A 19136-nucleotide genomic window follows, 5' to 3' on the forward strand; every position below is an offset into this window, starting at 1 on the left:
TTTTTTTGGCTGGAGTTTTCTTGGGAGGGTGTTAAAGTTAAAATCTGTGTCAGGCAGTACTACAAGTAACCTGCTTTGATACAGGAACACTGGCATACAAAACCTCATTTTCAGCATTAAAGATTTCCTCGTTACACATACAGTAACTCCCATTGTGAGACAAATAAGCTACTATAAAACCGTAGTGAGTCTCAGACGGAATTCAGCAGTTAGTCTTCTGTAAAAATCCCCTTTCAACACTTGAAGGCTGGAAAGAAACTTGTGTTCCATGAAATCTGGCATTGTATCAAGACATCTCCATGGAGCTGTAAGGATAGAAGTGCTCCAGAAACCAGCTTCAAGGAAAAAAAGCATTCCTACCATGTACAAATAAACACTAAGAAGAGGCTTAAGCAACTTTTCCTCCTAGCTAAAACACATCAAATCACAGCTAAGATTACTAGGGATGCAGAGGTTATCAATGAATAACACTAATCTTTTAAAATTGCTTTATTTCTGTATTTCAAGTCAGTGCATTAAAATACCTCCTTTGGAACCTATTGTCTGTCTTTCTTCAAGACATATATATGTATATACACATCTTGAAAATGTAAACTTAGCTTTATAAGGGACTATGAAATTTCAGAACCTAACAGAGAGTATTTGAAAGCATCACACTGATTTATAGCTATGTCTGTAATTCTCTTTTAGTCAATGCTGAGTGTGGGTGAACGCTAAGTGTGAGCTGGGAGGAAAATGATTTTATATAGAATAATAAAAGCACTAACCATCAAAACACATGGAGTCCACAATAAAGAACAGCATGAGCCATCAGGTTTTTCACCTGTGAGCCGCTAGGGGTGTTTAAAGACTTCAGAGACTGCATTAGCAAGTTGTGTGGTACAATAGGAGCATAAGCACCTTCAGAGCAGAATAGCTGCTGGTGATGATCCTGAGTCCATCTTGCATACAGTCTTTTTTGTAGGGAAACAGGAATATTTGTCCCAAGTTAGTGCTCTCCCAGTCCATGGACTATCAGATGCTGACAGTGCCACGTGACCCTACAAAAAAATGTTTTAGTTTTACACTCATCTGAAAGAGTTCATATACTTCACATGTGGGGAATTTGCATCAAAAATATAATCCTGGATGCAAGCCAAACCTACAGCACAATACATCCTACAATGTTGTTTCAGTATGCTTTAATTTGGTATATAAAGACTAAAAAAGAGCAGTTTTATTTTGTTTTAATTTTGTCAGGACAAGATGGAAGAAGAGAGGTAAATACAGGTACAAAGAAAAAGAATCATCCTAAACTGAAAAACGTCACAGTACTTTTAAATTATACTTCCCTCCAATACTTACAAATGAAAGTTCCATAAAAAAGGAAGGAATAAAAAAAAAATACATACAGGAGTCAGAGTTTCCTGAATCCCCTCACTCCTTATAATGCACTTGGCCTCCCAATCCTTTGGGAAGGATCTCATCCTCCTTACCAACTGGCAGTCAGACACACAGCAAAATCCTGGCAACAGAGCCAACTAAAAGCCACAGAAAAAGTTCAGACTGCCTAAACCTAGCAAGGCTGCAACTGCCAAGGAGCATCACCAAGCCTATTACAGTAAGGTTACCCAATACCTGCATTCCTACAATATCTGTACACCTGACATTAAATTTACTCTCCAAACAGGAGAAAGGCAAGAAGCAGCACCTCAATTACACTGCTGAGAGGTACAAGAGCCACTTGTGCGCTGGTCAGCATCATCAAGGCCTGTAGAAGGATCAGAAATTGGACCTGGATCACATCAATACTTAGCAACAAATGTTTCAACCACAAGATGAGTTGTATTTCCTTCTGAAAGCAAAACCCAGTCATTGCCTTAAGACCTGCTCCACTTAAAATTGTGCTTTTTAAGACAGCTGTAAGCCAACAGCTCCTTGAATTAATTAAATGGATTCCTTTTACCACTCCTGTTTCAACATTTGTGCTGCTCCTGGCTGAGCTGCTTCTCGTGCTGGAATCAGATTGGAAGTCAGCAAAAATCTAATCCAGGGGAAAGAAGTCAAAGCAGTTCACAGAATTACTACTCTTATATCTGAGAGCATGGAAGTGATAGTGAAAGCACTCAAATCTGCTTCAGGACAAAAGAAAAAAAAAAAAAAGGCAAAAAAGCAATTCAAGCTGACTTTTCACACCCAGTTACAGTGTCCAGTTTTGTAGGAGAAGAGCAAGCTAAGCACAAGCAACTAGATAACAAGAGCTGAAAGACTAGCAACTGCTTCCTACAAGAAATGGCACCAATAATGTCGTATTAAAAGAGTTTTACTTGAGTCATAGAATATGATGAGTTGGAAAGGACCCATGAGGATAGTCCAGTCCAGCTCCTGACCACACAGGGCAATCCAAAAGTCAGTCCAGGTATTTAGGGGTGTTGTCCAAATGCTTCTCAAACTCTGACGGGTTTGGGATCACGACCACTTTCCTGCAGAGCCTGTTCCAGTGCTTGACCACAACTCTGAGGGAAAAACTTGTCCCTAACATCCAATCTGCACTTCCCTGATGCAGCTTTATGTCATTCCCCTGTCTTGTGTCACTGGACACCTGACACAGGCTAGATCAGCACCTCCCTTTCCAGCCCCTCACAAGGAAGCTGAGGACAGCAATAAGGTACCCTCTTCCCCAAGATTACACGTAGTACCTTCAGCTGGTCCTCAGAGGTCATTCTCTCTAATCCCAGTCCATCTTATTGGTAGGAACACAAACCAATGACACTAAAGAGCTCAGAACTCTTGCAATTTTCGGGAACTTTCTGCTGACACATTTCCCAAAGTCACATAGGCATCCCAGCAAACTCCGAGTAGGTCAACAAAAAATTTACTGAGCAGAAGAAAACAGATATCCCATGTGTGCATTACAAATTCTGCTCATCTTTTTAGCCACATAAGTGGTTTATGTCTGTATCCTTTCCATCTCTTTCTGAAAAACATGCTTTTAGTGAATGCTAACTGGGTATACATTGATTTCTGTGGTTTGTTTACAAAAAGAAACAAGCAGCATATACTCATAAATATTTAAGACCAGATTTATTTTTAAAGAATGAAACATTAAATATGTACTTTTTCTAATAAATACACAGTACTCTGAAACAGAAGTGTGGATAGCAACTCAAGACAAAAATTAGTATCCTCTTCTCAGGAACAAGAAGTCACTTATCTGATGAAAGGTACCATCACAACTCAAGAAAAGCAGTCTCCATAAGCTCCTGGTAAATTGTGAAGGTCCTTTTTTCTTTTCCAAGAGACTAACACAGTATCAAACCATTAAAAAAAAAAAAAAGGAAACCATCCTATCATGTTTTTAATCTAAAATCTAAATTTAATCCAAATTGATCTCGTAATTCACAGAGAACAGAACATTTCTTTACCTTTTATCCTTAATCACCACTCATAAAATGTAAACAGGTAGACTGTATGTTGAACTGATCAATCACATTCATATTTCCCAATTGCATCTATCAACTTTCCACAGCCAAACATCTGAAGCCACTCCGTTTCATAGTGATAAGATGCCCTTCCCACATTTTAGAGCCACAATCCAACCTTCTCCTCCTTTATAGGAGTCCTACAGCTAGTGCTTTATCTCCTCCTTCACATCCAGCACCACTGCTCTGTGCATATTCACCACTCCAGCTGTCAACACAGCAACCAAGATGTGTGTCCTCCACATGCCCTACAGCCACTTTCCTCTACTAACCTGGACTCTGCCCTCCACACCTCACTTCTGCAATGCCATATCTTACTATGTCTTTGGAAGTTACCAGCTGGTCCAACAAGAGTTGGAGGCATTGGTAACTAAGAGGAGAGATATAAACCAATCGTTTCAACTACCCTTTCACCCCTACAGTTTTACAATCCAGTGTTGGCCAACAAGCCCTATTTGGTACAAAACTTTTTTTTTTTTAATTATTGAAACTGTTTACTATTCAAAGATTTTAAAGACTGTTTCTTATTCTCAGAAGAAAGAGTCCAGTAAGGAAAAGAATGGGACAGGGTAGTTGCTCCTCTCCCTTTCCTGTCCACTCCCCAGAGACATTCCAAACTCCCCTCCCACCACCAGTGTAAAACATCCTATTCAAAGGCTGTGTCCCTATCTGAATATGAAAACTCTTCCAACACACCCCATAGCATGTCAATTCTTTCCACAAACCCTCAGAGGTAAACACTGTTTCTCCCCAAACAATAAGGAAAATGCACCTAGCTTATGAAATGCTGACAGGTTACCAGCCAGGCTGCTATCTGCAAAGACTCAGTGCTCTGTTTTTTTAAGGAGCCATCAGTGCCTCATTTTAAACTGTTTTAATGCATAGCTGAGGCCACCTTGTAGCTGCAACAAGATAATTTAAGGACAGCCTGTTTTTCCTTGAAGGCTCTTCTCAGCGGTGCCAAACAACAAGACAAGAGGCAATGGGCAGAAATAGATGCAGAGGAAGTTTCACCTGAACGTAAAGAAGAACTTCTTCAGTGTGCAGTGGCCACATGTTGGAACAGGCTGCCCAGAGAGGGTTGGAGTCTCCCTCACTGGAGATATTCAAGAAGAGTCTGGATGCAATCCTGTGCCACGTGCTCTAGGACAGCCCTGCTTAGCAGGGAGGTTGGACAAGATGCCTCACTGTGGTCCCTTCGAACCTTATCCATTCCATGAAATACACAAACCAAATAATAAATAAGGAAGCTTTAAATGTTAATGTTTTATTTACAAGGAAAAGTATAACACTGCAATAGAATATGGATGAAGTATACTTTAATTTTATTCCTGAATTTAAAAAAGAATGGGCAGTCATCTAGATGCTGATGATCATGGCAGTCTTTTGTAAACTTAAAGAAAGCAGTTTGAAATCAATCAGGGCACTTATTTCTAAAGAAAAAAAAAAAAAAAAAAAAAAAAAAAAAACAACCCTAAGTGATTATTTTCACCCCTCCAGTTCCACAATGGTTAGCAGTGAACTTTGTCATGAGTTTGCTTCAAAGTATTTTGCTTACTGGACCAAAACACTTTCAGTATTTCCTATCATTAAATTGCTTTGAACAAAAATATATCCTAGATGTTCATTCTTAACACTAATAATTAGATTTTGAACCTAACATGTTGAAGTGAAAACAATGGGGAGGGGCACATTAAATCCTGGAATGCTAATGTTCAGGATGCTTTTGTTCTTCTTTAACAAACAACAGAAACAAAGAAAGATGCTGAATTCTGAACTGAATCTACTCTAAAATTGCCTCCCTCACAGCAGTGCTGTTGCTTTTATACCAGTGATAAAATCTTCTCCTGTGAAATGCAATTATTAGTTTAAAACTCATTGAGCTGATGAGATCCCCAAACCCAAGAGGAATAGATTTCTTAACTACAGCTGTGACCAGCTGGCAGCTAAACAGAAAAAGGACTGCTACTGCCATCTCTGTGATGAGGCTCCAGTGGGCAATGCTGTGGCTGTTGGCACCCTTCCTGAGGCTGAAAATCACATCAAACAGAGCAAAACACGTTGTGACTGGAGACCAGTTTGTTTTTATGGACTGACAGGGTGACTGTAGGCACAAACACGTTGACTCCAACTCTCAAAGACTGTAATTTAAAGTTATCTATGATTACATGGATCTTCAATACACCCCACCAAATTATGTAACAAACTTATCAATACCTACATTGCTCTTGACTACACTTAAAATAATCAATGTAATCTACATAGACTACAAGCACATATGGAAAAAAATCAAGCCATTAGAGACTAATCTACACACAGTTCAAGAAGTAATTTAACTACATCAGTTAAATTTAGAAGCTGATTTATTTAATCATTGCACAGGCAACTAAGATTTAAACCTCATCTTGAAGCAGATCTCTGTGCACTAGCTGCATAATTCAGAGGGAAGTTATTATGATGCCAATCACAGAAAAGTTCAGAGAAGAGGCCAATGACTGCATTTATTTGCAGAAATGAAAATTTCCCAGTCTCAGACAGTGATAACAAAGAATATTTCTGTATGTGACGAACATGCTAAGGCAGACACCACTTTCAATACATAAAGAGAAGAAATTTGCTAACATCGAACTCATTTTGCCAGGCTGCAATTTAATTCAATTCCATGCAGTCAAGTCCAAGATGTAAATAAGTGCATACCGAAAAGAGTTTAACCCCAGACAGGAAAGAGCTAAACCCAAATAGTCAGCCTCTCCTAACATCAAAATCAGACAGAAAACAAGAAAAAGCTCATCGAAAATGCATGTACCTGAAGATCCAAATCTGTGATCACTTCTCTATCATGTTGTAAGTTAGTCTCTCCCAAAACCAATTCCACCTCATCCTGGCCCTACCACTTGTAATGCAAGAATTCTGCAATACTTTCATCTTTCTCAGAGGATTTTTCCACCCCTGGGAGACCACTGGGAAAACACTGTCCTGCTACTCCCCCCATCCACTGCTATGCAATTAAGTGATCTGCAGCTTTTGGCTGGTCAAGTAGTCCAAAAACCTTCCACCATTCTCTAGAGACTATCTCTCTCCTGCCCAACCTACTTTTCACACTCAGTCTGCCCCATTCTGAAAACCTTCCTTCTTTCAGGGGACTATTCTTAATGGTTTTTTTGTAGATCAAACATTTAAGTTTCTAAGTAATGCTGTAATTTAGCAGCCATGGAAGTTAAAGGATACAGGTTACATGACTGAAGAGACAGATAGTACAGGCAAAAATCTTGGCACATAAATTTGGTATAACTCTGACTAAAAATACCCAAGTTACTTTCCCAATAAAAGTATTTCTAAAGACTGGAAGAGTATTATCCACACAGCAATCACAAACATAATTTTAACTTTTTTTTTTTTCCAAACGTGTAACTGAGTACACAGTATTATTATCTGCCAAACTAAGTATAAAGGTGTATTTCTTAGAATTGCTTATGTGTGATGACAAAAGAATTCTTCTAGTAAACTGCTGAATTGACAGCTGGGGCTAGTAAGCATCAGAGGCTGTTCTCAAGCCCCACATGTGGTATTCCATTCCTCACTACATGCTCTCTAACTTTCTTTTTGGAAGACACTTTTGTACTGTAGTGCTGTAGGTTTATAAGGGACGTTTAGAAAAGCCAGTGCATGCTACTCACACAGGATGGCATTTTAAGCCATCAGCAGCTTTTACAAATATTTAATATATCAACCTGACAACTTTTGGGGGAATTTATATTAGCAAAACACAGAAAGAAATCCAGAGAAGCAAGACAAGGCACAACTGTAATCCGAGTGACAAATGAGTGACTTAATTTCAAATTCAAATGCCTTTTATTTTAAGTACAAGTTTCTCATTTTTTTTAATCGGGTAGTTTCCAAATTTTATGTCCAATCAGAATGGTTGTGATACAGGAATGATCAACTTTCAACCAGAAATCAGAATTTGTTTACTAAAATAAGGTTTTAATATTTTTAGAAAAAACTTAAAGATTGATATTTTCAAGTATGTTCAGCATTGCCTTTACACACTTATCAGTTACATTAAACTCCAGAGTAGTTAAACACTAGACACTACAATTAAACTCTATATGAAAATTTGACTTAAACAGCACAAAGAAACAGAAAATATTTGATAAAACTACACTGAGAATGAACAGCAAGTATCTCAAAATAATTTTTTTAAGTTTTATGAATAAATATAACCTAGGTAAAATATTCCAAAACCAAGGTTCTTACTCCTGCAGTAACTGATTTCTATAGCTTCCCACAAATAAAAAGCAATGATGTTTCCATTCAGAATGAAATGCAACTGAAATATAACAATGTTGTAACATTCAATGCTTCATTAAATAATAAGCAATATGCTAATCTAGTAAGTGTTGGATATGTGCATTTGGGGTTTTTTGCAGACTTTCCCTGACACACCTCCTCCACTTTTGACAGAGCAAGAGGTCTTTTTTCCAAATGATTTCAGTATATAACCATAGATTTACCTTTCCATTTAATGGGTAATGCAAAAAGGGTAAAGGAAGAAAGAGTGCGTTTTCTTTCACCCTTCTTCAAAAGCTGTTACCATAACTCTCCCACTCCTGCATGCACCATATTGCTTCCTTATTCCTTCATTTCTCAAAACAGTTTCCTACTTGAAATTGTGAATGCACACATTTTTCCAGAATTCCTCTTTTTCCTAACTTACAGTGCAATCTCTTTCAAAGCATATATGCTGAAAATCATCTTGAGTATTACCAAGCAAATCCTCAGAACTCAAAACTGAAATAAGCATAAGTGACTTTCAGCTGAGGAAAAAAGTGTGGCAAAGGATCATAGCCAGGGTTAAAGACAGAGTCAGCTCTAGGACACAGGAGAACAGTATCCTAAACAACAGCCTCCTAAAGCACTGCTGCATACTTCACTGTTTCTCAGAGACCTTGCAGCAAGGCTGGCTGTGGTTTCTGCCAAAGGCAGCACAATGCAGGAAGAAAACAGTCTCTCCCACAAGGAGCTAATACTACTTTTAACCTCACCCTCAGAAGAAAGAACAACAAATCTGCTCTTCAGCTTCCTCCCCTGCTCAAAAGCTTTCGCGCTCCCACTGCAGATGCCAAAAAGCTGCTCCCTGTAAATACACATATGCACGCACTTATCAGCTTTACTTACTGTAACATAATTGTCTGCACTTTGGCAGCAGTCCTTCATTAGCACCCCTAGGTGTGTCTCATCTCTTATGTCACACAGTGAGGAAAGTGCTACTCTTCCAGCTACACAACAGACAGTCCTCATCTAAAGGTCCCTGGTGTTGAGTGTGGCAGCTGAGACAGATTGGGAGCAGGGAAATATTTCCCCACACAGCTAGTTTAATATCAATAAATACAAATCTTTTATTATCCACTGCACTTTGGTGCAAACAAACATTCAACCTCATCAGATTTAGTTTAAATCTCTTAGACAATGCATCAACAAAGTACAGATTATACAGGGTAAAAGTAATTAACAGATGCAAATTTATAAATCCAGTATCCCATGAACAACCACAAATAAGGTAAATTTATTTCGGTTTTCTACACAGTAAAATTAGTATTTAAATGTTACCAGTCTCCTGGGTGAGCAATGCCTTTGACATTTTTTCAAGACCTAATACAGCACATCTTCAACATGACAAAAATATAAACTTCCTTACCAAGGCTAACTCAAAACCTTCTGGACAAGTTTTCAAAATTCATCACTGGTCTTCTGTTTGAGGGATTTATCACAGTCTCCAAAGCTATTTGTAATAGATTCACACAAATGCAAAGTAAGCGACATGGAATGTTCAGTAAGGGCTCTCTTGAAGAACTTACCATTTAAAAAGGAGTGCAGAATGTCTGTACTGTTTACACGTTTGAGACGACAGCTGTTCTCTAACTTCCTAGTACACTCAGGTGGTTTTTTCTGCAAACAAAGACAAATTTAAGTCTTTCAGTAACAGAATAATTAAAAATATGCATTAAAAATGCAGTTTGGTTCACTGATCAGCTAGAAAAAAACTTCATAAAATATGAGTAGAATCCAGACAGTTTTGTGCTAAATATTTCATGATACAGCTTAATTTTTTTTTCAAGGTAACAAAATAGCTTATGTTATTTTATAATCATTTTTTAAATAGAAATATGAGCAGATAAAGTAACATTTACCCACTTGAAGGCTGTGGGGATGGAAATATGATGTAATGGCCTACAGTAATGCACAATAAAACAGCAGGCTTAAATCCCTCTGAGATTCTTCACAGCAAATTAAATATTACTGAACAGAAACCCACTAAAATGGACTAAAAAAAGCAATGAAAATCTCTTGCAAAAATTAAGAAGTGAGATGTTTCCGTGAAAATATTACAGTTCCTAGCATCATAAGAACATTGTGACTTATAGATTAGCATTCAATCATAGACTAAATTTTTATGAATCAAGGGGTTTGCAGTTAAAATATAAATGCCCTTTCTGCAAGAACTGTATAAAAATGATCTCTAAAACAGATCACTTGCTTAGAGCAGGCTGATCCATATTTTTAAAGGATGCTACTATGCTTTTTTTTTTTTGCCTAAATATTTTGGACAATTAAAATTTACAAGAGGAAAAAAACTTCTTTATCTCAAGGACACAATTATAAACCATGATTTTTAAGAAAGACAAAGCATCTAGAAGAGCAAGACACTGTTAAAGTCACCATACAGATTTCTCAAAGTCAAGACAGCAGTGTCCTGTTTGCCCACTGTCACCACCTGCCTTGCTCCCTTTCCTTCATCTTCCCTCAGAATATCAGAGCTTTAAGGTGCCCAGACCTTGATTCCACTAAGCACTGGTGCAGTAACCACCTATTCCAAACAAAATATTGTCCTCTAGTTAACTTGCTCACAAAACCTACCACTTTGTCAAGGTCTTGGCCCTCACTTAAGTGTTTATGTGCTTAGAGAAAAAACTGTTTTAAAGAGACACATTATATCTGCTCACATACATAAAATTTATTCATATTCTCATTACCAGGACAGGTGTATTATATGGGGAAAGTGCCTTCCAAACACAGCTTCACAATCCCAGCTAAATTATGTCAGACAGGATCCTATTAGCCTAACTTTACTTAAGATGGACATAGACCTGCTGAAGAGATTCCAGGAAGGGCACAATGCTTATTAGAGGGGCTAGAGCACCTTGTCCTATGAAGTCAGGATCCTGGAGAAGAGAAAGCTCCAGGTAGACCTTACAGCAACTTACAGTATCAAGAGAGCTGGAGATGGACTTTTCACAAGGACATGTATTGAAAAGACAAGGAGGAACGGCTTTAAACTGGAAGAGGGTATATTAGGTTACATATTGGAAAGATATTCTTCACTGTGAGGGTGGTGAGACACTGGAATGGGTTGCCCAGAGAAGTTAGGAAGTGTTCAAGGCCAGCTTGGATGGGCCTTTGAGCAGCCTGGCCTAGTGGAAAAGGTTCTACCCATAGCAATGCATTGGAACTAGATGTTCTTTAAGATTCCTTCCAAGCCAGGCTATTCTGTGATTCTGTGAGTGAGTTCAACCAGCAGTGATTTAAGTACACCTGTGGCTTAGAAAACAGTAAATCAGCTTTAGAGCAAACAGCACTACATTAAAAACACCACAGAACAGACATCACAGAGCACTTGCAGTACAAGGTGACTGGAACTTTATATAGATCTTAAACCCTCCAGTACTACTAGGGTGACTGAGAATGTATTTACACATTACATTATCCTCAGCAGCAAAGGCACCTTATGGAGTGCTCAGTTCCCCACATGAGCTGAATGTTTTTGTCCACATGCTGCAGTTTATCATTTACATCTACGCATCGTCTGCAGCCCTGCACTACATAAATGGGATCCTTGAATACATCCTGTGGTGAAAGAACTCCTCATTCAGTTCAACAATATAGGACCTATACAGGGATGGAAAGAAAGCTGAGAATTACCACACAGTGAGAACAAGCCTCAGCTTTCACAGTGAAATAAAATCGAATCACTTATCTCAACATACATTTCAGTAGAAATCCTGACCTGGTTAAATAAAAACATCAAACGTGGTCAATGTCAAGCAGTTTCAGATCTTTTTTCTGTAATCAGATTTTTGATGGGTTTTTTTAAGTAGAACATTGAAAAAGGCCCAGAGACAAAATGTTGGACTCTCTATGTGTACTGCATTTAACATACTTAGCTATGATGAAAACATAACATGAGATACAGAAAGGAAAATATAATTTGGTACACCACTAACAGTCCAGCAATACCTATCTACTGTCCAACTGTGAAAACACACACATTTTTTGAATGGATTCTTTCTTTCTTTCCCATGAAATCCCCAAGAGAAAAAAAAAAAAAAAAAAAAAAAAAAAAACAAAACCAAAAAAAAACAAAAACACCACAACAAAAGCCATTATAAAAAGATTCTTACTCATTATCAAGTACATCAATGACTCCTCTGCCAAGTGCCCCATTGATGCCTTCACTGACAATTACAGAAAGTACTGAACAGTTTCAACAGGCTAAGAATTTAGACATGCAGAATGTGTAATACTGACTTCTAGTATGAAACTTATATCCAGCCAAATTTTGTTTAAAACTGATGTTTTAAAGCTTTCTAAACAAAACTCCTAGAAATGAGGATATTATAGGCAAGCAATTTGAAGAACGAGCTATATGGCACACAGAGGATTACTTTAGAAATCCACAGGGAAAAAACCATAAAGGATTTAATGCAAGACATAACTTTTACACTGATTGAGGATTAAAAGTATCCAAATGGCAGGTCATCATGAAAATGGTGAAAAAAAGGATTTTATTTTGAAGTCTGCTTTCTGGGGTGGGGGGAGGGTTTTTAAAACATGTTTTCATATATGGAGACCCAAAGCTTACCCACTATAGTTTCAATTCAAGTAACTGCATTACCAATGCATACACACAAAAAAGGAAGTGGTTTAAAACCTCAATACTGGTTTGCCCTGATAAATTTGAGCATGTATTCAATCTTAAAAGCATGAAACTCAATCTTAGAAACTACTGTAACTCTGACAAGTTCTGAAGTCTTCAAAGAGTAGAACCAAACACCAATTGGTGGTTACGTTCCCCTTGATCTTAAGAACTTCCACAGTCAGATGGGGCTTTTCTGTAAAAGAGCCATACAATCAATTACTTAAAACTAAGGGGCCTCCTAAGCAGCCTTCATGAGATTGATCAAGACAACTCAAAAGTTTCTTATCTTTAAACTAGACTTGTTCCGTATCCCAGTCGTAAATTCAGGCACAGAACAGGAGCAGCATAAAGACATGGCAGCTCATGTTTTCCAGGTGGTCTTTAATTAAAGATTCACTTTTTGTTGTCTAGTCCAAACACTGAGTCTCCGCAGCATCCAGAAATGCAAAATTAGTTGGGATATACACTGCACTTGGAGTGCAGAGAGTAATCTGCCCTTGACAAGCCCTCAAGGGATAACTTCCCTCTGCATCTTCTTGAGAACCACTCTGACAGTCAGAGCACTCAGTGGTGTCCTTTGCCATCAATTCCTTCCGAAGAAGGAACAAGTTCAAGCTCTTGAAGTTTTTCTTCAGAGCACAGGCGGACAAATTAAAAATATCCAACCTGTGTGGAGTACCTGGTGTCTCTCTTATTCCATTTCACTCGCTGGATTATGGTACAAATATTCACTACTTGACTAAGTACAGCAGTCCTTCAGTACTGGACAGAGGAAATCCATCTAAACAGCAAGCTTGCAAAACCCTAAACATAAGTTCCTGTGGAACTTACCTGAAGTTAAACACTTGATCTTCAGAGATTTTGCAATCTACAAAAGCCAGCCCATCAAGCCTACAAGCCTGCCAGTAACACAGTGCTTTGTCAGACATACTTTGCTGGGAAGAAACACAGCCATCCCTACATCTATCACTCTTCAGTGTCTCAACAAGAGGCTTGTCCAGCACTACACTCTCTTCTTATGGTCAACACTGACTCTTTACTGCAAATGAAGCCAAAGATTATACCACGAATTACTAGTACAAACCACGAGAGACAGGAAGTAGCTCTTATATTTGATCCAAAAATAAAGGGTTCTTCCATCATCAAGAAAGACAAAAGGAAAGACAACACCTCTGAGAAGGAAGATATTTCAGATGGGATATCAATATCAAAATGTTTTCAAACACTTGGAAAGATTTGCTGGCTGCATTCACCATCCCTAAATTCTTCCCAGATAACAATCATAATATCACAGTACAGGTCTTCTGTACTATCAGTCCGCTCTGTCTCCCAATACAGCCCTGCACCCTTCTCCAGAAGGTCCGAGTACAGATCTTTAAAGAAAAGCAAGGAGCTCCTTCCTAGCTCCCCTCCTAGCCTGTAGAGATGTCTCCCTAATGCTCCACCAAAAGCATTAGGCTTTACCGATGGCTTTACCCAAGTGGATCCCTACTCTCACAGAACAACACTAAAAATGGGTCATCCTTGGCAGACAGCATCTCTGTAATTTCAGTTGTGACCCACCCAGCATTACATAGCACAGTTTTTCAATTACTAGTATTTAAGAATATGTTTCTTAAAATAAGTCCCTTAAATTCTACTTTCTGGAGCATTCAACCTCACATCTTGTTGTTAGCAGACACTACTAAAAAGCATGAACATCTAGACAGATGCTTTGTGTAAGTACTCCAGACAGAACCTATGGGTTCATTAAGGGAATTAGTGCAAGGCTAGGTGATGTGACTTTCAAGTTAAATGTTTCATTAAAATACCTGAATTTGGTGACAAAATCAATCAAAAAATATTTTCAGGTCATTAACAGCCGACATTCAAATCAAATACCAGATTTCACCTTCTGCTGGACAAAACTTAAGATTTTCTTCACTCGTACTTCTCCAGAAATAGTAGAGGGTCATGTGGGTTGTACCCTACAGTTTCATAATGTCAGGGAGAAGTAGCAGAGTAAGGGAAGCATGAATCAGCACAGGCCACAGAACCCCACTGAAAAGCATTAACCAAAAATACCATATATATACGCACACATAAACCACAAATGAGACACACCTCAAGATTGAAAAATGAAATCTAGTAGGCTTCAGAATGTCTAGGACAAAAAGGGAAATTAAAAAGAACTGACGTGGTTTTTAAAAAGGGGAAAAAATACCACAGCAATAGGGAACTGCAACAGCAAAGGAGGCAGCACCAAGGTCCTACTAAATGACTCAGCACTGCCATAGCTGACAGCCAACTTCAATTCCATGGAATCAGAATTATGCAGATGGTCACAGCCTGGATCAAGCAACCAGCTGCTCTCTCTAGCACACCCCATTCAGGGCCAAGACATATTTTTACATCTAGATCTATCCATCATCAAGGGAGGAGTCAAACACTAAAACAGGCTCCTAGAGAGGTGGTTGATGCCTCAACCCTTGACAGTGTTTAAGAGGCATTTGAATAATGTCTCTAATGATACGCTCTAACTTTTGGTCAGCCCTGAAGCAGTCAGGCAGTTGGACTGGACAATGGCTGTAGGGGCCTTCCAGCTGAAATATTCCGTTCTCATCAACAGCTTTCTCATATGCACATACTTAAGTTTGCACGTAGCTAATACTGTGGGTGGTTCTCACTATTTATAAAGCCTTGTGTATCTACAGATACAGATCTCTCTATATACATAAAACCAGTGTGCTTTATCATTAGGAAGATATTTGTGAAAAGTGTGGGGTTTTCCCCCCAATTTTAAAGTCTCAAAAAGCATATAAATTGTTTTCAAACAGATGTAAGTATCATACAGATTAATCACTAAAGAGCCACCATTTATAAAATTAAAACTCAATGCAATTAAACAGTTAATGACTCTTTACAGCTGACCTATGGTTCAATCAAGGACATTATTATGTTAACAAATAAGGTGAGTGAGAAGGGAGGCACAGGAATTAAACCATTTTAACAGGTGAAACTTATGTATTGAATTATTCCATTTTACATCCCAGCTGGAAAGCTGTTCTTGAAAGAGACTGGCATACTTTAGCATTAGCTACACGGTTCAGGTCAATTCCAGTTTCTCTAGGGTTTTTTTCCCCCCTCCCTTCTCCTGTTTTTAAATGGCCCGATGCAACAGACAGTTTTGTTTGTTTCTTTTGGGTCTTTTTGTTATAAACATTTTTATTTATAAGCCAGTTAAACTAAAGCAGTTTTGCATGGATCTGTGACCTCAAATCTCACTCAATGTAGAGGAGCTTAGCAGTTTAGGAAGATCAAACAAATCACCAGAAATCCAAAAGTATGTGAAATAAAGTCCACTTTTTCTTTTGAAAAGAAGGCTGAAGTGCCTTAAAACCATCATGCCTGCTGTCACCATGAGATTTTTTATGGTTTTAATTAAGACTTGATTTCATAAAAAGGAATTTTAAAATAGTTTTTTAATATTGGTAATGAAAAATACCAACCTCATTATCCTAATCACATAACCCATCCAGGTCATCTCCTGCCTTACCATCAGATTCAACACCACACAGTTGATACTAACTAAAGAGACTAGTTTTACCTGCTCCCACTACATATTCCCATAAATTCAATAAATCCTATTTTTCAGATTACCTCACTGTGACATCCACAGCCACATTTAGTATTTTCTGCTGAGGGGGAGGAAGAGGAGGCAGTGAGCTGCTACAAATGCAGCATCTTACAAAGCAATTTCCATTAAGAGATTTAGAAACAATAACCAAGATACAATGTGACCACAAAGAAAACCTAAATTACTTAATACATACAATATATACATCTTAGATTTCTCCATAATAATGTGATTGCAAGTAAATTATCCTATTCTGGATTGGTTTCTTGTCTGCGTCCCTTCCTCAGTCTTCCAATAACGAGAAAATACCCACTTCAATGTTGCCTTCCTCTATTAACATTTTGAAAACTATAAATAATTTAGATTTCCAATAATTAAATACAGATTTACATCATGTAAGATGCAAAATATCTTGACTTTTGGGAAAAAAAATAAACATGTAATGGGGAAACTGGTTACTGAAAAGCATAGGCTGCCAATAAACATGCGAGAATTTTTTTTTTCATCTGAAGAGCAGCTATTCTGCTTAACCCTATGTGGGCAGAAGTGGAGGCACAGGATGTGTCACAGCGAAGAAGGTATGCCATGTTCCATAGCAATGCCATGCCTGCCCAGGCAGCAGCTCACATCTCCAGAGCAATGTGCGGCTTACATTTGGAAATGGAAGCAACCAGATTGTCTGCTTATTACTGACCACTTCATTCTGGGATGGGAAGAGAGAAAAGACAGCAGGAAACCTGGCACAGCTTCAAACCCACCTCTTCCCACCTCCATATAAAAGAGCAGAAACCACACAATGCTTTGAAGAGTAACAACTCCAGTTCCCAGAGAGCATGGCCAGAGCTGCACAGATGTGACACATGGCTTCCTCTTTCCCTCTTCATCTTAACAGCCGCTTGGTGCTGGCAAGAGAGCAGGAGAGGAATAAAATACAACCAAACAGGGAGGCTCAATTAAAACTACTGATATGCAGTGCACTAAGACTCTGTTCAAAGAGCACCAGCACATGCACTGCAGATGGGTGGAACGTTGCAAGTAAAGCCACACCAGATGAAGAACTTGGTGCCTTTATCCTTTACCACACCCGACCTCGGTTTGAAATGCTCATGCAGCTCTTCAGACCTGACCTCCATGAACAAGTGCTAGGAGGTGCAGGCACCACAATCATTTCAGCTAGGCATTCATGTTACTACAGGTTTATGAAACCTCTGGCAAATTCTGCATCAACTACAATAAACTAAAACAGACCATCTAAGAAGACATGGAACCTTGTTTGTTTGGAGTTTTTTGTTGATGTTTGGGTTTGCTGGGTTTTTTTTCCAAAGCCTCCTTTATGAAGTACCACTTAAAACTATCATCTGATCCCAAACAATGCACTGTTTCCTTTCGTGCAGATGCATACTGGCTTTGTTATTTTAGAAAACCTTGCTGTGGATTACTATGGGAATCACACTCTTTTTTAAAGAGGTGAGTGCCCCCAGCTTTCAAGATCCTGTGTTTTCACAACTATCTCATTTTCAAGTGTAACAACAGTATAGAGATATTTTGCCCTTCAGAAGGGCATTTATTTAGGAGGGGCCTATTACCAAGTTAATATGTAAATAAGTCTGTTCTGCAACAAAACTACTATTTATGGGCCAGCTGTTTCATAGGTCATGTTCTCTTATATCCAGAATCATCAAAAGTTATTTCAATCCATACTGCTTAAGGTTCCCACTTTGGCCAAGTTTGTTCTTTTAACACCCAATAAGGATCTGATTGAAATCATCAAGTCCTATATGCTTTGAAAAAGAAGAGGATGAACACTTCATTATACACATGCAGAAATGAGCAAAAAAAGTATGGAAGGCATATTTTAGGGAACACTACTAATATTATGCAAATTAACTAACCAACAATGAAATTTAATTATTTCTACAATCTTCTACAGTTACATTTATTTCAGTATTTTGTTCAAAGTGGATTTAGAAGCCTCAAAAATACACTTGTAACAAAAGAACACTTGTCCTTCAAGCTTCGTATTTCAGATAAGCTTTTGTTTGAAGATTTCCTCCGTATTTTAGCTCTAAAATAACAGGTTAAACATCTTGAAAAGAATATAGCAACTCTCAGTAACCCGCAATTAAATTCACTAGTGTAATTCCTCTAGATTCACCACCCATACTTCTTACCCTCACAGTTCAATCTCCCTGATGTTTCCCACCCAGGGCTAAAGCACATCATTTTTCTCCTTTCTTAGCCTATCCCTATAGCTGAATGAAGCTGGACAAACCTCTTTGAGTAACCCGGACTGCTCTGTGCTGAGTTTATTGTTCTGTGATGAGGCATGAAGAAAGTTATCTTTGACCAACAAATCAAAGCTGTTCACTATTTAGACTGTCATCTCTTAAGCTCACAAAACCTAATTCAGTACACTTTCTAATGCTTCATATTCAAAAGCATTAAAAGCAATAAATCCACCAAGATGAATAATAGTGGGGATACTCAAACTACACACTTAGAGTCACAGGTCTTACAGTTAACATCACCATTACCAAAAGTATAAAATGAGGCTGCATTTTTTTTATACCTGAACCTCAACACTTTAGTTTCTTTCAAAAAACCTTGATTATTACAGGCTGCCTATATGCTTCTCTAACTTCCTCAGCTCATTTTGCTGAGAAAAACACTTGCCAAGCTTGCATTAGCATTTAGTAGCTTTGAGGCTAACCGTGCTTGTTGTTTCAACCTTGACAATCAACTGCATGGACACACTCTTATATTTAAGCTTCCAGAAGCATTTAACATTTGATTCTGCTGAAAATACAGTTCTACTATATGTTTTGAAAATAAAATCACTTTTTTCCCTTTTGGAAATCCACGATGATGCCAAACATATGCTTGTTTTCCAAACAACAACTGTTTAAAAGAAAGAAAACTCTTTCTGATGTTCCTGCCAAAAACAACATTCTGTGGCTTAAAGAAATTTGATAGTAAGCAGTTCACTCAGCTAAGGGAAGAAGGATTTACATTTGGCAAGGATTTACACTTCATGTCTTGCAGCTACTTCCCTCCATTTTAAATTTCTTCAGGGATGCATGTG

General features: G+C 38.2%; 1 protein-coding gene across 3 annotated transcripts in view; it reads right to left on the reverse strand.

Annotated features, from left to right (window-relative positions):
- The window catches only part of WASF3 (WASP family member 3), a 62915-nt gene that overhangs the window by 36875 nt on the left and 6904 nt on the right, over positions 1–19136 (reverse strand). For 2 of the 3 annotated variants that reach the window (XM_083855550.1, XM_083855548.1), the window contains exon 2: positions 9320–9410. The gene's annotated coding sequence lies outside the window, so the exon portion shown is untranslated. Of the gene's footprint in view, positions 1–8506; positions 8592–9319; positions 9411–19136 lie in introns of those variants that run through there. The other variant, XM_083855549.1, reaches the window with a different exon arrangement.

The sequence above is a fragment of the Zosterops lateralis genome (assembly GCF_965231275.1).
Source record: "Zosterops lateralis genome assembly, chromosome: 2".
Classification (NCBI taxonomy): Eukaryota; Metazoa; Chordata; class Aves; order Passeriformes; family Zosteropidae; genus Zosterops; species Zosterops lateralis.